The 20961-nt window shown below is 37.4% G+C and overlaps 1 protein-coding gene and 2 long non-coding RNA genes across 4 annotated transcripts in view; 2 read left to right on the top strand and 1 right to left on the bottom strand.

Moving 5' to 3' along the window:
* Positions 1-20961, bottom strand: part of DDX10 (DEAD-box helicase 10) — a 270830-nt gene that overhangs the window by 55873 nt on the left and 193996 nt on the right. The window lies entirely within an intron of this gene.
* Positions 1905-13712, top strand: LOC309840783. The gene is made up of 3 exons (XR_014298785.1): positions 1905-1994; positions 12245-12295; positions 13583-13712. It is a non-coding gene; the product is annotated as an uncharacterized lncRNA (long non-coding RNA).
* LOC309840788 lies at positions 14716-19410 on the top strand. 2 transcript variants are annotated; one of them, XR_014298790.1, is made up of 3 exons: positions 14716-14784; positions 18570-18620; positions 19284-19410. It is a non-coding gene; the product is annotated as an uncharacterized lncRNA (long non-coding RNA). The 2 variants fall into 2 exon arrangements; XR_014298791.1 differs by lacking the exon at positions 14716-14784 and adding an exon at positions 17861-17942.

Below are 20961 nucleotides of genomic sequence, written 5' to 3'. Positions count from 1 at the left end.
TGGTCAGCACTGCTTTCACACTGTTCATGTTACAGTTGTGAGGGAAGGTGAATTGTGTGCAGGAATGAGAACTGAACAGCGAAACTCTGACAGGCCCGTGTACATGGAGAACCCCTGTCCTAGAGCTGTAGTCCATGGTCTACTAGGAAACCAAGATGGGTTGTAAACTCATTAAAAAACACAAGATCTCTCTGCTATTCTTTAATGGAATGATTAATAATTCCCTGTAGTTTTTTTTTTTTTTTCCATAAAGCTCTGTAGGTTATTTACTGGGAAACTATGTAGCCAAATTACTAGGGATTAGTAAAATCTGGTATTCAAAAATTAAGGGTCACTTGGTTATCACAGATTTATCCCTCTTAGTTTGAGTAAAATTTTCAATTATTATTTTTCTTCAATTATGAAACCTAGTTTCTTTAGTATTATCATTATCAACTGAGTTTGTTTATTAATTATACAGAGGTGATATATGTTTGCGCATTTTCGGGTTTTCCTCAATTTTCTTGTACAGTGAAATGTTACTGGTGATATTCCATCTGTGAGAATATGCAGTATTTAAACAACTTGCCATCTACCATCAGTACAGGGTAATAAAGTTGCTATGGTATTTTTAGGTTTACATGGCATACAACTCATATGCAAGGTCATATACTGTGCCCCATTACTGACACTAGTTTATGAATACCTTAGTATCTCTATTCTGCATTTTTGCACTCTGTATGCATATTGTAATGTGATGCTGTTATATGGATGGTTATACTTAAAAAAAAAAAAAACTTCCTGAAAACAAAAAATACTATTGGAACTTTTCATTATTTTGATCTTCTCCAGTTCTTTATTATCACAGGTCACTACAGGTAGGGCAATGGTTAGGATGAGAACAAAACACACTGGAATCACTGCCTTTAGGCATCAGAATGGCAAGTTAAAGATTAGAAGGATCTCAAAGAGATATTTGGACCTCCATGTTCACTACAGCATCATTCACAATAGCCAAGAGGTAGAACCAACACAGATGTCCATTAACAGATCAATACATCAAAAAAATGTGGTATAAACATACAATGGAATACCATTCAGGCTTAATAACTTAGGAAGGACATTCTGACACATGCTACAACACAAATTAACCTTGAGGACATTATGCTAAATGAAAAAAGTCAGTCACAAAGGCAAATACTAAATGAGTCCACTTATATGCATCAAACTCTTCCAAGTCTTCAAGTCAGAAAATTGAACGGTGGATGCCAGGGGATGGGAGAAGGGGGAAAAGAAAAGTCATTGTCCAGTGGGTATCCTACCGCAGTTTAGCAAATGAAAGAGTCGTACAGATCAGTTCCTGACAATGTGTAGTCAGTCAACACTACTGTACACTTAAAAATGGCTAAAATCATAGATTTTGTACTGTGTATTTTATCACAATTAAAAAAAGGTTATTAGGGTGCCTGGGTGACCCAGTCAATTGAATGTCTGTCTCTTGATTTTGGCTCAGGTCATGCATGACCTCAGGGTCATTGGATCATGTCCTATGGCAGGCTCCGTACTCAATAGGGAGTCTGCTCAAGATTCTCTTTTCCTCATCCTCTGCCCCCCTAAAATAAACAAATCTTTTTAAAAAAAGATTATTAGCTAATATTCTCCACTTTATAGATTACAAATAAGTACAAGCAAATACATGCTGGCGTATTGAGTTGAAGCAAATTCCCTAAAATCATAAAACAAGTTAATGGCAGAATTAAGCCTAGATCTTTCGTTTTTATCTTCCAGTTGAGGCCAGACAATGCCACTCTCATATAAAAATTACATGTCTACAAAGTATTTGGAAAGAGGTAGGCACTCAATAAAATTCTTTCCTTCCCAGCAGAAAGGCAACCGAGATAAGACATCAAGATGGACTTCTTGTTCTGAACGGACTTGAACTCCTGAGTAGGCCTCAGTTATAGAACCAGTATGATATCAAAACAGAATTCAGTGACACTTGTGATAAAGACCAGGTATGATAATTCCTTTATTAATAAAATGTAGATTGGGTTTTCTACCTCAATATCAGACAACTTCCCACTCTGAAACCTGCACAGGTTAGTATTTTAGGACAAGAGAGACATGGCTAGACAGATACCAATGCATACATTTATCATCACTCACAAGAACACATCACAAAAATATGGGCCTAAACCAATTCCTTCCCAAATGGGGCCCAGAGGGAGAAGAGTTAAAAAACATGCATTGGCAAGAAAAAATGTGAGGGACTACTGCCCTAGAAATCACTAGCTCCAGATACCAGGATGGGGCTGCAGGGATTCTTAATTCTGGCTCACTAGCATCTTTGTTCATTTGTTTCACCTTTCAAGTGTACAGGTGGTCAGGCTAGAACTCTTCAAAATGCATCAACAACCAGCAAGAACTGCTTTATAACACTTCTTCTTAGCAGCGGCTACCTTATGTATATGATCTGAAATTAGGAAAAGCTCTCAAAGAGATATTTGTACACAGCAGAATATAATCACAGCAAAATGGATCTCTTACTGAAGTCCTTTTCAATTAACCTGCCTCTTCAAGGTTTGACTCATTTCCTTGGAACTCTTACTAGGGTGGCAGAATGTATACAAACTTTCCAGAACTGCTCAGTAAGTGGAGGACTGCTCCAAGGAGGAAGTTGATAAAACTTTCTTTTTGGCACTAACGGTTTATTACAAACCACAAAAGAAGAAAAAAACAATTTGGAATTCTGGGCAGCAGGCTGATAACTTTTGTTTTATCTGGAAAAGCTTTACTGAATTTTCCAAAAGAAAGACAGCTGGATAACAAGCCCTGTGCATGTATAGTATCTGAGCATTTTCACTTAAAATGGGACTTAGATGTTTCCTTAACTACTTCCTCTGTATTATTCAGAACTACTGGATTTTGGATTAAAATGCTAATCTTTTTTGACATATGCCTGAGATATATTCCTGTGCTATAAAAATATTATTAAGCTGAATTATTATTTCCTTCTTATAAAAAGTAATCTGTTAGGACATAAACTGATAATTTTATAAGATGGATGTTAAAATCAATATTAATGTCTTATTAAAATATAGAAAGATAATTCCTTTATGTCTGAAAGCTAAATTACAGTCCAGCTGCTACATAACATAACATGTAACAAAAAGAAAAATAGTGAATCCTTAATATCCAGTAAGAAATAACATTCTGATTTGGGCAAAAACTTATTTAATAAGAGACTAAAGCAAAGTGTTTTGATCTCCGGAGTTTACAATCCAAAAAGAACATACAAAATTTCAATACATCACAACGGGGTTCAAAAAAACAAAAAACAGATTTCAGTATAACACATATTCATATTCTGGAAAAGGTTTCTGAAGAGTATTACACCAGCTTCAGAAAACTCTTATACCTTATAAAATGGTGAATTTTATTGTTCAAGCATTTCGAAGAGCAGTCCCTCTATGCATTCTTTCTAATTAGCCAACTCAAAGTTGTTTCTATTAATCAAAGCAGATATTTCTAACCTCGGTAGAGTTAAATTACAAACTACCTAAAATTCCATCTTTTTCTTATTTTGAAATCCCCAAGATAGTCATGATCCAAAACAGGGCACAGCATAAATGCCAACTACAAATTCGATATTGTAAAACGTTTCTAGATAGGTGGAAATTTTCACAGAAAAAGGAAGGAGGGAAGAAGGAAAGTATGGAAGGAAGGGAGGGAAAAAGAAGAGAAGGAAGGGAGGGAGGGAAGAAGGAAGGAAGGAAGGAAGGAAAGAACTCAATAATCTTTACAGTAAATGAAGAGTCTATTCTTCAAATGTAAAGGAATTCCAAATTGCCCCCAAGTTCCCTTAATATTTCATGTGAAGTATTTAATTGAAAAGTCACACAGTTGTCCTTTACTAGAAGTTTTAATTTTTTAAAGTAGTGAAGCATTCTATAAAGGAATACTAATACTAAAGAGTATGCCTAAATGAGGAAAATACCATTTTCTAAGGCATTCTGCGTCTTGAATTCTCTTAACTTCGTTGCCTCCCCCACGACAACTTGCCAACATAAAGAATTAAATTTTTATTTACAAAAATTAACAAGCCAGTTCTAATATAAACCATGAAAATATTTTATTAAATCTGCTTCACTATTCATTTTAGGCCTCTATTTTCAAGTACAGCTGAAATAAATTACAAATTAAAATTAGAAAACTCATGATCTGCAGCACATAGTAAGCAATGGCTTATAATCATGAACAGAGGCTGATAAAACTCATCTTAAATTATACAAATACATCTTAAATTCTACAAAAGAATCTCCATCTGAAGTGTATGTATGTATAAGAAGATTAAAAATCTCTTACTATCAATTTCCTGCATCTTTATCATCTTCACCTTAAAAACAGTTACGAATGAATTAAGATACTTCAGCTTTACTATAACCTAATTCTCACTATCCCTGCTGGATAGAAAACATCTCAGCACCAACCTATTACCTCCTGTGTGACAACATGACATGTGCGGTCAAGGTATATTATTCCCGTGATCTCATTTACATGCTTTCCTTTTTTTACTGAGACATCAATTCACTAATCCAGGATTTTTAATATCCAAATTCAATTTCCATAAAATTCACCTGTGCAGTGAAATCCATTCAAGAACTGAAATTCCCTATTCTCTCTGGTAACGGTTTGTCACAGTCATTTGTAAGTGAGTTTGAACAGAGATTCAATTAAGATCATCAATTTTCCATTCAGCAAGACAAAAGCAAAGAAAATGTTTTGTTTTCACAGGAGAAACATATTTTGAGGAGATGAATACCTGGAAATCACAGTTTAACTCATCCAGTGCATAAATTTGCATGAAATTTCTTATATTCTATTACTTTCTCTGTTTGGAAAAAAATAGGTAATCTTGCATATCAAGCTCTTTAATATTCTATTTAGCAATCAATACTGCCCTGATACAGGACTGACAAACAGCAATTTCTGTGTATCATTCAGGTACTAGGCTAAGATTTCAGCCACCTACCCATGTATAATTATTTAGAGATAAGGACTTGAGACACAATCCCCTAGTGACCATGTATTTGAAAGACAATTTATTTTGTGCAGTTTACCAGAAGAATAAAATAAATAAATAAGCTACTAACAGAAAAATAATAAAATAAATGTTCCAGTGCATTTTCCTAAAGGTTTGGGGACTATGAACAGAAAAACCAATATAATTATTTATCTATTTATTTATTTAGATTTTATTTATTTATTTGACAGAGAGAGAGATCACAAGCAGGCAGAGAGGCAGGCAGAGAGAGATGAAGGGAAGCAGGCCCCCTGCTGAGCAGAGAGCCCCATGCGGGACCCGATCCCAGGACCCCGAGATCATGACCTGAGCTGAAGGCAGTGGCTTAACCCACTGAGCCACCCAGGCGCCCCCCAATATAATTATTTAAAGGTTAAAATTTATAGGTTAAAAAAATGTAGAACATAAATATTGGTCTAATGAGCAAATCAACAAATGGATGGAAATGTGTTAGAATTTCACATTTTATAGATAAGAAAACAGAATTAAAGAATTTAGATATAGTCAGTGGTAGAGACACAAGACAAATCTTTGGATTTTAATACAAAATTAATGAAAAAATTTTTCCACAAAAGACAATTTAATCAAGCATCTCTTCGCCAATAGAGAACTACCAAGTCAGTGATGTTAATAATCTTCAAATCAGTATAAATCCTCACCAATCACTGTATCAGAGAGGTCCTGTATGAATTTATGTAACTCTCACATGCACATCATCTTTTCCTTTCTTTCTTTAGCAAGTATTTAGTAATCATCTACTATCTGCCAGTTTAGTGGATGAAAGATATTTATATAGTAAATTACTTTATTAGTGTGTACATATACCTACAAAAGGAATCTAAGAGGACCATAAAGCCTTCACAGAAGAGATCTGTCCTGAGGATGAGTTAGAATTCACAGGGCAAACAGAAAGAGAGACGGGCAGGTAAAACAGCCACTTTCAGGGCAATGAAGGACGGGAGAATAGTGAGATCCTGGCCTAATAAAGTATGCAAGGGCTAGCTTGAGAAGGGCCTGTTCAGCAAATCTGGAATAAATTCACAGATTATATTAATTATATGTTCATAATAAATTCATAAATTATGAGCCCAAAGTTATCAGCCTTGTAAAACTAAGGACTTCTTTGATCATAAAAAAAGAACTGGGGGCTAGTATCCAAGATCTATAAAGAACTTACCAACTTCACAGCCAAAAAACAATCCATCAAGAAATGGGCAGAAGACATCATCAGACACTTCTCCAAAGAAGACATACAAATGGCCAACAGACATATGAAAAAATGCTCCTCATCACTTGCCATCAAGGAAATACAAATCAAAACCACGATGAGATACCATCTTATGCCAGTCAGAAAGGCTAAAATTAACAAGACAGGGAACAAATGTTGGTGAGGATGTGGAGAAAGGGGAACCCTCTCACACTGTTGGTGGGAATGCAAGCTGGTAGAGCCACTCTGGAAAACAGTATGGAGGTTCCTCAAGAAGTTAAAAATAGAGCTACTGCACAACCCAGCAATTGCACTACTGGGTATTTGCCCCGAAGATATGGATGTAGTGAAAAGAAGGGGCATGTGCACCCCAATGTTCATAGCAGCAATGTTCACAATAGCCAAACTGTGGAAGGAGTGGAGATGTCCTTCAACAGATGAATGGATAAAGATGTGGTTCATATATACAATAGAATATTACTCAGTCATAAGAAAGAATGAATACCTGTCCTTTACACCGACATGGATGGAACTGGAGGGGATTATGCTAAGTGAAATAAGTCAAGCATAGAATGACAATTATCCTAAGGTTTCACTCATATGTGGAATATAAAAAACTGGAGCAGAGGATAATAGGGGAAGGGAGTGAAAAGTGAATGAGCAGCAATCAGAGAGGGAGACAAACCATGAGAGATTCTGGACTCCAGGAAACAAACTGATGGTTGTGGAAAGGGAGGTGGAGGCGGGGGTGGGGAGAAGGGGTAACCGGACGATGGACATTAGGGAGAGCATGTGATGTGATGAGCACTGGGTGTTATATGCAACTAATCAATCACTGAACACTACATCAAGACCTAATGATATACTACTATATATTGGCTAATTGAATTGGAATTTTTTAAAGATCTGGTTTTGAATTAAAAAAATTTTTTTCAATTAATTAAAAGAAAAAAAAATTGGGTAGATCCCTCCATTCTCATCTCTCCCCAAACGATAGTCACTGTGCTTTTGTCATCTTTGAGACCACATATAGTAACAAAACTTACATGAATTTATATCTATCTTCTTTATAAATGTGCTATATGTATAAATATACAAGAGTATATTATACAAGATGCCCAACTGACTGAGCCACCCAGGCACCCTTAGCCTAAAATATAATTTTGACCACATAAAAGATGAGTGATGAAAAGCTCCCACTACTGCAGTGAGTGTCATTGCTATAGGAGTCAAACTGCAAGTACCGAAAAGGCTTGAACTGAAATGGAAGACCTCGGGGAAGGTGGGTAATGGATTTGAGATGAGCTCTGAATAATGCACAGTATGTGGAAAGATGGTGAGCAAACGCACATATACACATGTGCGCACAAGTGCTAGCAAACATAGCATAGTGAGAGAAGCTGATACCAGAGCATATGCACACTGGAGGGGACAGAGCAGTGACATACAGCAGTGCAGAACTCAACTTTAACCTCCATTACAGCAGATGTGGCCGGTACATCTGAGTTTTTCCCCCCAGTCTCAACCTTCTGCTCTTTCCTTCTGTATTTCCATAGCTCTGCCATCACTTCTAAACATATCTACCCATCATTTCACTGTAAGTGTTCTCCTGGGATCCCTCCATCCTCTGTGGAATGGAATTCAGTGTAATAAATAAGTAAACAACCTGTGGTGGGAAGGTAGGTGGAGGTCAGCTTATGGAGGACCCAGGATGGTGAAGAAGAGATTCCTCAAGAAATTAAAAATAGAGCTTCCCTATGACCCTGCAATTGCACTCCTGGGTATTTACCCTAAGGATACAGATGTCGTGAAAAGAAGGGCCATCTGTACCCCAATGTTTATAGCAGCAATGGCCAGGGTCGCCAAACTATGGAAAGAACCAAGATGCCCTTCAACGGATGAATGGATAAGGAAGATGTGGTCCATATACACTATGGAGTATTATGCCTCCATCAGAAAGGATGAATACCCAACTTTTGTAGCAACATGGACGGGACTGGAAGAGATTATGCTGAGTGAAATAAGTCAAGCAGAGAGAGTCAATTATCATATGGTTTCACTTATGTGTGGAGCATAACAAATATCACGGAGGACAAGGGGTATTAGAGAGGAGAAGGGAGTTGGGGTAAATTGGAAGGGGAGGTGAATCATGAGAGACTATGGACTCTGAAAAACAATCTGAGGGGTTTGAAGTGGCGGGGGGGTGGGAGGTTGGGGTACCAGGTGGTGGGTATTATAGAGGGCACGGATTGCATGGAGCACTGGGTGTGGTGAAAAAATAATGAATACTGTTTTTCTGAAAATAAATAAATTGAAAAAAAATTTTTTTAAATTAAAAAAAAAAGAATAGTTTCATAAACAAGGTTTATACAGGTTCTTAGGCAAGGTGGTAGCATTAAAAAAAAAGTGGCATTTAAAACATTCATTTATAGCAGTAAAGCCAATAAAAAATTTTTAATTAAAAAAAAAAAAGTGGGAATTGGTGAGGGTATGTCCAGCACCACCGGAGTCAAGGGGACAAGGAGAGATACCAAGAACGAAGACACAGCTCTGGAACAGGGGAGGGCATTTGCAACATATTGTCTGTGGATCCTACACAGGCTCCAGCTGTCACCCCCAACAAGCTACCAGGAGGCAGAAGGCAAAGTCTCTCTAGGCTGCAGTTCGGGATCAATTCTTTCTGAACTGATGGCTTGTTCCCAGGGATATTCTCTTCTAAGCACAGAATGGGGAGGGGGGGCTACCATACTAAGTCATTATTCTTTTCTCATTCTGACAGATTACAGATGATGATTACCTCCAGAGAGTTCTATCACATTGTATTTGCCCTTGCAGAAGACACAGCAAATTTACCAAATACTCAGAACAGTGAAATTCTCAAGGAGGGACTTTGTCTAAGGCAGTCCTACATTTACTCCTTCACAAATAGCTAACATCTACTGGTCTGTTCTGTAATCTGATCCCATGCCAAGTTTCACATATTTTTCTCTTTCAGAAGAGATTCAATAATTAGAATCTACCGTTTTTGAAATCTCTATTACAAAGAAATATAATTGCTACTCCTTAACCTATTTATTTTGAAAATGTCTATTTATTAAAGACTCAGTAATGTTACAGATTGGACTTTACTTTATAATGTTTCAGTGTGTCGTCAGAACAACCACTTCTATCAATGATGTGGCTATTCAAGCCAAACCCTAGATATTCCCTCCTTCTCATGTTTTTCTTTCTTAGTTTTGGTTCTGCTGAAATTATGAGTTTGTTCTTTAAATCTGGTTTACGTGTTTCATAGCAACAGTAAATAATAAAATAAAATAACAAACACTAAGAACACAGAGTTGATTCCTATTACTATAAATAAACTCTTCAAAGTGTCTTTGTATTGGGCTATAATTCGCTATTCTAGTGTGGTTACAGAATTTAGCATCTTTTCCATGGTCAGCTGTGTTCTGGCTTTAAGTTTTATAAGCTAAAAGTACTTCAAGGTCATAAATAACCTAAAACTTCCATGATTCAACACAACTAACTACACTCTTCAATTATGTAAAAATTGGGGTTCAGTGAACTCTTTGGTGAAAGAAGCAATTTGTGTTATGGGGTCATACAGATTTAGCTCGATCTCCTGTCATTTTGACATCTACATATTATGTAATCATCATAAAAGCTGAGCAAGATAACCTGGAAACACAGAGAGAGGCTCGATTATTAAGAAAAAATCATATTTCTAAGAATTCTGATGACTGTACAATCAGTATAACAGCATGTTTCCTACTTTGACTCTTCTTACACTATTCTGTTTTGGGGGCCTTTATTTCTATTTTATAGGCAAGGCAAATAAGAGTCAGAGGTCCTAAGGCCATGATACTGGTGAAGAGCAGGCTTTGGACTGCAATCCGGTCTTCTAACTGCAAGTTCTGTGTTCTTACTACAACCACAGTACTTTGGTCTTGCAGAAAACCAGATTTCAACCACAGAGAGGAACACCAAGAGAAGCTACCAAGTCAACTTCAAAATAATTTTTAAATGGGAGGTGGATTTTGATAAATCTTGTCAGATATATTAACATCTGTTTCCCATTTCTTGTCTACAACCAGTACAACATGTCCAATTTCCCTGGTAAAATGCTTTGGTTTATGTGAGCTTTATCCAATTACAAAAGTAAACCAATTTCACAGCATAAACCCTAGTCAACACAACAGCTGTAGTCTTCCAGGAATTTCTGTGTGAGGACTGCACTCATACAGAAGGTACACAGAAATAGTCAAGACACAGTAATGGTAGCAACTACTTTCGATTATAGGAAGCAAAATGGTATATGAACTTTAAAACCAGAAGGCAGTATCTTTTACCTACTAAGACCATCACTGGGTTTTTGTATAATAATAATAATAATAATAATAAAGAGTTTAATGGACCTTGGGCCAACATAACTATAATGCTAAGAGAGTGGTGCCCTATATATATATTGAATATGGAAGTTTTTTTTTTTATTTTTTATTTTTTATAAACATATATTTTTATCCCCAGGGGTACAGGTCTGTGAATCACCAGGTTTACACACTTCACAGCACTCGCCCAAGCACATACCCTCCCCAATGTCCATAATCCCACCCCCTTTTCCCAAACCCCCTCCCCCCAGCAACCCTCAGTTTGTTTTGTGAGATTAAGAGTCACTTATGGTTTGTCTCCCTGATATGAGGAAGTGGTGATGCAACATGGGGGCTTAAGTAGGTAGGAGAAGAATAAATGAAACAAGATTGGATTGGGAATATGGAAGTATTTTAAGATAATTTGAAGCCATGCATGATGTCTGCAGATATGTTATCAATAAAATCACATTAGAGTTTGATAGTATTGTCTTCCTGTATTTGAATCTAATTTGACAGTCCCTACAGATAGATAATTTTTACAGTTCAGTGCTTATAATATAAATGGTTTGGTATCTTTATTTTCATTCTAATCATTATTCCTCTGCTGAAAAGACTTGTTTATGAAGTGACTGACAGGGCTATTAAAATCTATGAGTCATCTAATCTTAAAAATAAGGCTTATAAGCATTAAAAACACTACCTCAGGGGTGCCAGGGTGGCGCAGTGGGTTAAAGCCTCTGCCTTTGGCTCAGGTCATAATCTCGGGGTCCTGGGATCAAGCCCTGCATAGGGCTCTCTGCTGAGCAGGGAGCCTGCTTCCCCCTCTCTCTACCTGCCTCTCTGCTTACTTGTGATCTTTCTCTTTCTGTCAAATAAAATAAAAATTGTTTAAAAAAAAAAACACACTACCTCAAATAAAGCAATATCTATTTCCACTGATTGAAACAGTTTAAAAAAAAAAGTAATTTAGTAACGGGAGGGTGGATCTTTCATTTATTTCTAAGCACTGTCTTTGGCAGACTATGATTTTCAGGTTATTTCAGTATGAGTTTATTCTGTGTATCAAGAAAATTCACTAGTTATCTACTTTGAGAGTAACAAACTTACTGTACTACCAAGAGCTCTTCTTAGGTGAGAAAAATCAATGATAAAACTAAAAAAAAAAAAAAAAATTAGAACAACCCTTGCCCAACAACTAAATCACTACATAGAAACAAATATGAGGAAAAAATACCTCTAAGATTTTAAGAAATGGTTTGACCTTTTTCTATTTTGGAAATAAGCACTCAATGCTAAAGATCAATTAGTTCTTTGGTAATTAACAACCTTGATTTTTGTATTGGTTAAAGCAATATATTACATGATACCTACAAGGCCTGTGTATAATATGGTAGTATTTCCATGCAGAGGCTTAAAATGGCAAAAAAAAAGAAATTAACCTTCCACTTCTCTGTGAATATAAAACTTTGCTAAAGTTTATTTCCAAAACTGAAACACATGTAAGTAACTAGTCAGTTACTCCATTTCTAATGGTTCCATGCTATAGAGTATTTTCCAACAGTTACCTACAACTATTCCTCCCTCATCTGTGGTTCTGTATTCCAGAGTGACCTGTGGTCCCAGAAGCGGATGATCCTCCTCCCAATGAGTTGTCAGGTCAGTCACAGCTTAGCGCTACCTCAGTGCCTACATCATTCACCTCATGTTATCTTATCATGTATGCATTTTATCATCTTATATCAACACAGAAGCGTGAGTCCGGTACAATACGATACTCAGCCTGAAAAAGACAATTTGTTTTAGCCATGATATACCTGAAATGCCTAAAAAGCCACCCAAGCAAAATTAAGTAGGCAATTAATTGTATGACCCAGTAACTCAGGAGAGAGCTGGAGGCTAACCATACAGATTCACGATCATCTGCATAGGATGACAGGATGCTATCTGTGCGCTGAGGAGGGAGGACATCATCTGGGGATGAGTAAAGCCAGAGCAGGGGTCCAAAGACTGAGTCCAGAAGCCTTCTAACTAGAAGTGCAGAAGTAGAAGAGAAGTTAGCAATAGAGATGGAGAGGTTCCCAGGGAGATTTTCAGACCTGGGTACTCTGAAAATTCAGTAAAGAAAAGTTTCAAGAAGGAAAGAATGAACCACTGGGTCAGGTGATGGGAGGTCCAGTAAAATGAGGACTGGAAACTGGCTGCTTGACAACAGGGAAGTTGCTGGGGAGAGAAAATGAAACATTTGGGTGAAGTGGTTGTATAGCATCCCAAGAAACCAGCCTGAAGAGATGAGGGACGAGGAAGTGGTTAAAGAAGCAGAGAAAATTCTGTGGAGTTTTACTATCAAGGGAAATTGATAAATGTGACAAAACTAAGGGAGAATACAGAATCTCGGAAGGGTTTTTACCCTGCTTCTGATGAGAGATATAATATGACTGCCCGCTTCTAAGAATGATCTGGTAGGGCAACCTGGGTAGCCCAGTCAGTTAAGCCATCTAACTCTTGATTTTGGATCAAGTTACGCTCTTATGGTGGTGAGACTGAGCCCTACATTGGGCTCCACACTGGGCATAGAGCCTACTTAGGATTCTTTCTTCTTCTGCCTCTCTCCCACCCCACTCATGCTCCCTTAAAAAAAAAAAAAGAAGAAGAAGAAGAAGATCTGGCAAAGAGGTAGAAGTTGGTGTTACTAAAGAGACATAGGGAAATTCAAGAGTAAAGCTCCTGAGTAGAAGGGAAAGGATGGGACCCAGCATCCAAGTAAAGAGGCATGCCTTGGATAAAAGCTGCTACAATCTATTCATGGTAACAGATGGAAAGGCACAGGCACAGGAAGGAATATTATATAATATAATCTCTACAATTACTAATATTTTCTCAGGAGTAATCTGATAGAGCCTTTAACTGACTTTATTCTTTTTTGTCCCCCCAAACCTTTCACAGCTATCATTGTCAGTGCAGTCTTCTGAAGCAGGAACAGCCAGGAAGTGGGTTCTAGGTTTGGTTCTGCCAGCTCACCACCTCAACAGCACCTGCTGAATCTCCCTTCTCATTTGTATTACACAAACTTGCCCGACCTTCTTTCTAGAGTGTTGTGAATGTAAGTACAGAGTATTTTAAAGTTATTTAGAAACAGTGGTAAGTGTCAGAAGTATACACAGTGATACAGCATGAGGTGTAAAAGATTTACATAGGAATACCGAAGCAGGTGATATGGGCAGTATCTTGAGATTCTGAACATTAACATAGATACTACTGTATTAGAAAGTCACAGGATCATAAACAGCATAAAATGGGAGGTAGTGAACTAAAGTGGTCAAATCATGAGTTTCAGAGGCAGGGAGTGGATAGGTCATCTTGATTACATTTTACCTTTTTTTAAAAAAAGAGTTTATTAACTTATTTCATTTTTTTAAAAAAGATTTTATTTATTTATTTGACAAAGAGATCACAAGTAGGCAGAGAGGCAGGCAGAGAGAGAGGGGAAGCAGGCTCCCTGCTGAGCAGAGAGCCCGATGCGGGACTCGATCCCAGAACCCTGGGATCATGACCTGAGCTGAAGGCAGAGGCTTAACCCACTGAGCCACCCAGGTGCCCCTCATTTACTTATTTTAGAGAAAGAGGACACGTGAGCAGGTGGAGGAGCACACACTTGAGGGAGAGGGACAAGCAGACTCCACAATGAACGAGAAGCCCATTGTGGGGCTTGATCTCATGACTCTGAGATCACCACCTGAGCTAAAATCAAAGAGTTGAATGCTTAACTGACTGAGCCACCCAGGTGTCTTCTAGTTTATCTTTAAATGGGGCAGGGTGATAGCAGAATCTATCTCAGCAGGTGGTACATATGTGCAGGTACGCAAGAAATGTTAGCAATTATAATTATTACCAAAAATAAATTAGTTTAACCTCCTTCTAGCACAGAGGAGGTCACAGAATTGGGTGGTGGGAATCCTCCCTACGGTCACAGTCACAGCCCACTAATACACATTGGTATTTACTCTTCCAGACTGCACCTCTTATAATAAAGACTCAATGTCATATGATTTGCATATATTCCTACAGAGATGAAAAACTACAAAAGCATTTGCACTGTATCATCCCTACCCCAGTCTATGTATTCCCTGAAAGTAAAGAAGAAAATGGTATGTACTGTATATGAAAGTACATTCCATTACAGACTGGTCTGAACACCAAAAAAATCTATTAATTGCCTTGTGAATCATAATTATTAATGTCACTGTGAAAATAAAGACTTTCAGTATGATTACTGCTCTTATGAGCCATATGGGTAAAAAGGTATCTTCAGTTTTGTATACCAACCAAACATAATTAGCAACCTACTGAGTGAGCTACAACTCAAGCTTTTTTTTCCCCTTTTTTATTAAGTTTTTAATTTTAATTACAGTATAGTTAACATACTAAAACTCAAGTTTTAATGGAAACTAGTACAATGTGTTCTTAAATAGAAAGCATGTCAGAAAAGAAGAAAAAGGAAGGAAAGAAAGAAGGATGGATGGAAGGAAGGAAGGAAGGAAGGAAGATAAATATCCGCCCATGCTCTTTTAAAATGAATGTTTAAGGATCATTATTTTAATAGGTAGGAGCAAAAAAGAAAAATGAATGCAAAGCAATGACTGAATCATCGAAGTTTACATAGGAGAGCAACGTTTTAAAAATAAATGAGGAAATGCTGAAGACCCAGAGATTTTAAATTATTTGTTCAAGGTCATGTCACTGGCTCAGAACAAGCAACAAGCATAGTGTCCTAATTCCAGTCTACTGTTCCAAATCCTTTATTAGAATACCTCTGTACCACATTAACTAAATCTCATTCTCTTCAATTTCCTAAAATACTAAGAGAAATGGAAACCAAAGTTAACAGAGACACAGGAAACTTAAAAATCTGACCTCCCACCCATCAATGAAAAGCAACAAATTCTACACTCTAACTACATAATGTCTTGGGAGCATGTTTCAAACTGCCTTTTACCTACACAATTGAGGGTTCATTGCTTACATTATGGATGTCAACATGAAACTGTAATGAGGTTTTAGAATGTATGCCTCCCAAGGTGGAACTACACATAAGCTCCTTGCTTCATCCTGATTCCCACCGACCACTAGGTGCTTGCCCTAATAGCTGCCTCCAATCCTGGATGAGATGCGAAATTACAACATGAATGGAACACCATGACATCAGAATGGTTGAGACTCCTCTTTTAAAATTAGCACACACTTGGGGTGCCTGGGTGGCTCAATGGGTTAAAGCCTCTGCCTTTGGCTTGTGTCATGATCCCAGGGCCCTGGAATTGAGCCCTGCATCTGGCTCTCTGCTCAGCAGGGAGCCTGCTTCCCCTTCTCTCTCTCTGCCTGCCTCTCTGCCTACTTGTGATCTCTGTCTGTCAAATATATAAATAAAGTCTTAAAAAAAAATAAAATTAGCACACACAAAAATGGAACCATTTCTACCTACTCCCAGATTTTATAGAACAAGAGGGGGCAGAGTTTGAGCATACTCTACTTCATGGAAGATAATAAAGAAAAACAAGAAACTGACTTCAGAGAATTCTTGAGTAATTTGGCCTATTTCATCTAGCTGAGAGAGGATGGGATGCTTTCAGTTCTCTTTCTTCCCCACAAACCATGATTACTTCATAGTTAACAACCCTCATGGTGTTCAGTCCTCTACCAGGAAATAGATGAATAAAAACAGATTAGTTTTAGATCTGACAATCTGTCCACTTGTTGGCGAACCTTCTGGTTTGCTCTTCAACGACAGTCTACCACAGGATAAAGCAACATTTGGGAGCAGGACAGAGATTTAGTTATCTGACATACATCACTTATTATCACAATGACTACTTTATCTTGGTGAACTGTAAGGGTTAACATTGTTCCAACTATAACCCTGCAGTGAGACAGACACAGGAGAGAAATGTCCCCAGGAGCCTACGTGAGAAAGCAGGAAGCTTTCTGTTTGGGGGCTGCTCTAGACCACATTTTGTCATAACCTAAGTAAAACCAAAGAATATAACCTGACCTGTTGCTAGACATAAACAAATATAGAAAGGGCAGAATGATAACCAAGGAACAAAAAGTTCTTGAATTAGGTAAACCCACATTCAAATACCAACTCTAAGAGGGGTATAAGTTCAGCTAAATGATTTGATCTCTCTGAAGCTATTTCTTCTGACAAACTCATATGGCAATTAGGATGTCGTACATTTGGAAAGAGGATTAAATGGGATGGTGTGGCGAGCCCCTGACCCACAGAGTCTAGTTTCCTTTCTCTATACCTTCCCTCACCATATTTAAAATGGGAGGAGGTATTTGTGAACCATGTTCCTTATAGACCAGGAAAGTCTTTGGGAATGAAGTTCAGAATCTGAAATGTTGAGGAAGATGAGTAGTCCTCATATTAGGAAGTGGCGGGGCGGGGCACAAAATAAAGTGAAAAGAATCTATGAGGCAGGCAGCTAGATTTCCAAATAGAAGCTCTGATTTTAGTTAATAAGCAAAGGAGAAATATGAAGATTCTTAAACAACAGACTAACACAGTGAGAAAAACATTTTGGTAGGATTAATTGTATAGAACTATGCAAGACTGGTGAAGGGGGTATCACAAGGCTACCCTGAGTTGCACCATTCCAAAAGGCTTCATTTCCATTACACTGTATGAAAACTACAGGCCCCTAGAAAATAATTCTAAAACTTTGGAATCATTTAGAAAACTTTTGGAGCAGTATGGTTTGATGCAACAGAAATCTTAAGCCAGAGTGGATGGCATGGAAAAGAAGAATGGAAAGGAGACACATTGAATATACTTAAAGAAGAAAGCATGGGATGGTTTTTACCAAACCCTTAGGAGTAAAATTAATGCATGTTCTCTACACCTGAAAGTAAGGCACAGCCTCCTTGTTTCTAATAGGCAGGTGTTAAAAACAATTGTTGGTTGGTGATTCTAACCTGTTTGTACCTCATGGTAAAAGAAAGACAATATTTAAACTAATTGGTCACTGATAAATGACCCTGCCTAACAAGCAGAAACGGAAAGTTGCAGCAAAGAGCTAATTATTAATAGTTCTGGTCTCTGACCAGCATAACCACCTTTCTTCCTTTCCATCAAGCACAGATCTTACCCAGAATATAAACTCTGACTCTGTAACAGCCACAATAGATTGAAATCTCACATCAGCAGAGAATCTAAAGGGCACTTAGGAAGGAGTCTATTCAACCCGTCCCCAGAAAAGATGCCTGATCCTCTTTCCTTGAAATTCCCAGAGACCCCACAGTTCTTGTGGTAAGCTGAATGCCTTCTGACAACCATTTTTGTCCTGTCCTAAATGAAAACGGAATCTACTATGATCATCTGAAAAATATAATTACATATATATTTTTCTGATGTTTTAAAATTTTCTCAAAGTCTTTTCTCCTCTAGGCGAGACATTCTTAATTCCTTTAACCTTGTTATATAAGGTACATTTTCCCCGATTGTTTTACCTCAAATATCAGGCTTGCCATTATAACCATATTGTGTGAAATCATCTTTAATTCACATGTGAGCTTTCCACATTACCAAACTGATATTGAAAAAAATTTCCACAAAGCCAATTTTTGCATGGAAAGCATTTTTGAAATCTAACAGCCTCTCTCATCTTGTAGGAGAGGAGAAATCCCAGTTAGCTACCAGTTTGACTATTCACAGAGCTTTCTACAGGATAAAAATACTGAACCTTTTTTTGATGCTGTAAAATTTTATGCTCACAATGCAGAGAAAGTGAGAGTTTAAAGAGCACTTCAAAAATGATTAAGGGGAAGTTTTAAATACCGAAACATATGGCTTAGCTCAGAGAAGCAAAAAGGTGCATTAGAATCTATCTATATAGTGGTAATGATAAAAATAAAGTTGTTGTTGTTTTTTTTCCAGGTCAAAGAAAACAATGTAAAAATGCTTTAAGCTGCATAAGGAATATTCAAGGTCAATATCAGAAAAAACTCTAAAATAGCATGGTAGAATAAAGCACTCCCCAGAAATATAATTAAATATACCACCTGTGAATAGCTTAGATTAAGTGCTTAAAGCATCAGAAGTTATACATCTGTCTGGAGTCTGGGCCAGATGACCAGGGCTATCTTTCTAAAATACAAAACAGTTTATGTCACTTTCTTGTTTAAAACTCTACAGTGTTCACTATTAAACACAGCTCAGCTCTGGAGCGTGATGTTACTTTCTTTTCCCAGAATGCCTTTATTTTCCTTGCTCATAACAAAAGCTACAATGTCTTCATTATCCAGCTAAAATGATACTGTCAGTTGAAGGTATCTGCTATTACACTCACTGGATTATGCTCTAGTAATCTGTTTACACCTTGGGCTTCTACACTAGAGAATGAGCCTCTAGAAAATTAAGATGAGGTCTAATTAATGTTCATATACCCAATGCTTAATGCAACACTGTTATGGATAAAAATAAATTGTGTCCCCCGCCCCCTTCATTTCATAAGCCCCAATGCCCAATGTGACTGCATTTGGAGCTAGGGCCCTTAATGAGGTAATTAAGTTTAAATGGGGGTTATAAGGGTAGCACTCTAATCTAATAGGGAAGTGTCCTTATATGAAGAGGATCTCTCTCCCCTAACAGATGAAAGGTCATGGGATGACACAGTGATCAAGCCTGGAAGAGAGGCCTCACCAGAAACCAATGCTTGAGAGCGCCCTGGTCTTATTTATACTTGTAGCTTCCAGAACCACGAGAAAATAAATTTCTGTTGTTTAAGCTACCCAGTCTGTGGTATTTTGTTATAGCAGCTGAGTTGATGAACACAAATGCCAAGAGAGTATTTTCTGAAAAAAACAAACAGAGGTTTTTTTGCAAAGTCAGTCTTCAGAGGTCCACAAATTAGTAAAATTCCTCCAATTATTTCAACTATTCCCTTCAACATATTTTTTGAACAACATGCCTTAACACTGGAAAAGGATGCAATTACACCCATAATAACCTGGTCTTGATATGTGTAAGCAGAAAAAAAAAAATTTGATATGACGGTGACCTTGAAATAAAAGACATTCTGACAAGGCTAATTTGATGAAGCATGTCAGAATAACCCCATTAGAAGGCAAAATCTTTTTTTTTTAATTAATAAGTATTATATGTAGAGATAGTGATGACTCTTGGTTTATTCTTACCACTTACGCAGAGCTGGCCAGAGCAGTCAGGTTAGGGGCAGGGGGACCGTTTTATTATCGTAACGCAATAACAAAACAGGCAAAGAGTAATGGAGTTTTGCTGGTCTTCCTTGTACTTCAGCACGTCCCTGCATCAAGAGCCCAGCCAAATGTTACATAACCATGAATTACTTACTAACTGCTTCTGAAGCCTAGTGCAATTCTTACTCCATGATCTTTCATCAGTAAGAGCAATACAGAAGTTACTATTTCAGGAAGATTGTATTATTTATGAATATGGCTCCTTCTCAGGAATCTGAAAAGGAATCTAAGCTTGGGTATAAACTAAGAGCTATTCATATAAACAGGAAGCTACCTGTTTATTTTTGCAAGAATACAGCAAATTAACTAAACTCAAGGTTCACATGACTTCTAACAAAAAAAATTTTCTACCCTTTATTCCAGCAAGTGCCGACAATGGAACTCTATAGGAGCTGTAATAAAAGTAGAAGTATTTCAGTTCTATTTAGAGGCCAGCCTCACTTTGTAGGTCAGTCAACTGGGATTTAGAGAAGTAATTTACCCAAGTTCACTGACCTATTAAGTTTCTGAATTGGGATGATAAAAATAAGTCTGTTTGTCGGCAATGCCCAAGTTCTTTATACCAAAACATGGCTTTGGTAACTAACTGACAAAGAAAGGCGTGTGTTTACCCAAACCATTTCATGCTGGAACAAACTCAAGAAATTTTCAAGATAGAGAAACCCATAACCATACGTCAAATATGAAGACCTCATCAAAAAGAAACAACATGAAACATTAATGAAAGCTCCATCTTAACACTTGATGGACTACTGTGGGAAAAAAGGAGAATGACTTTCAGGTAATCATAATTTCATTCCCAGAGAAAAACTGAAACGTTGCATTGGAGGAAGAAAGCAAGAAAAGAGAACCAGTATGGCAATCATATTCAGTGAAAAAACAGAAGCTGGCCAAGAGAAAGGGGTAAAAATAAGATACAAAAAACCTTCTGTAGCAGTGGTGTGATATACATCTATATCCACGAAGTAATTTATAGGAAACTGTTGACAGGCAGTCTAAAGTTGACTGAAACAACCAGTTCTTTGTAAGACCATGTTTCAGGGCATCTCAGT

The sequence above is a fragment of the Mustela nivalis genome (assembly GCF_964662115.1).
Source record: "Mustela nivalis genome assembly, chromosome: 9".
NCBI classification, from domain to species: Eukaryota; Metazoa; Chordata; class Mammalia; order Carnivora; family Mustelidae; genus Mustela; species Mustela nivalis.
This window is presented reverse-complemented; position numbering and strand designations above follow the sequence as displayed.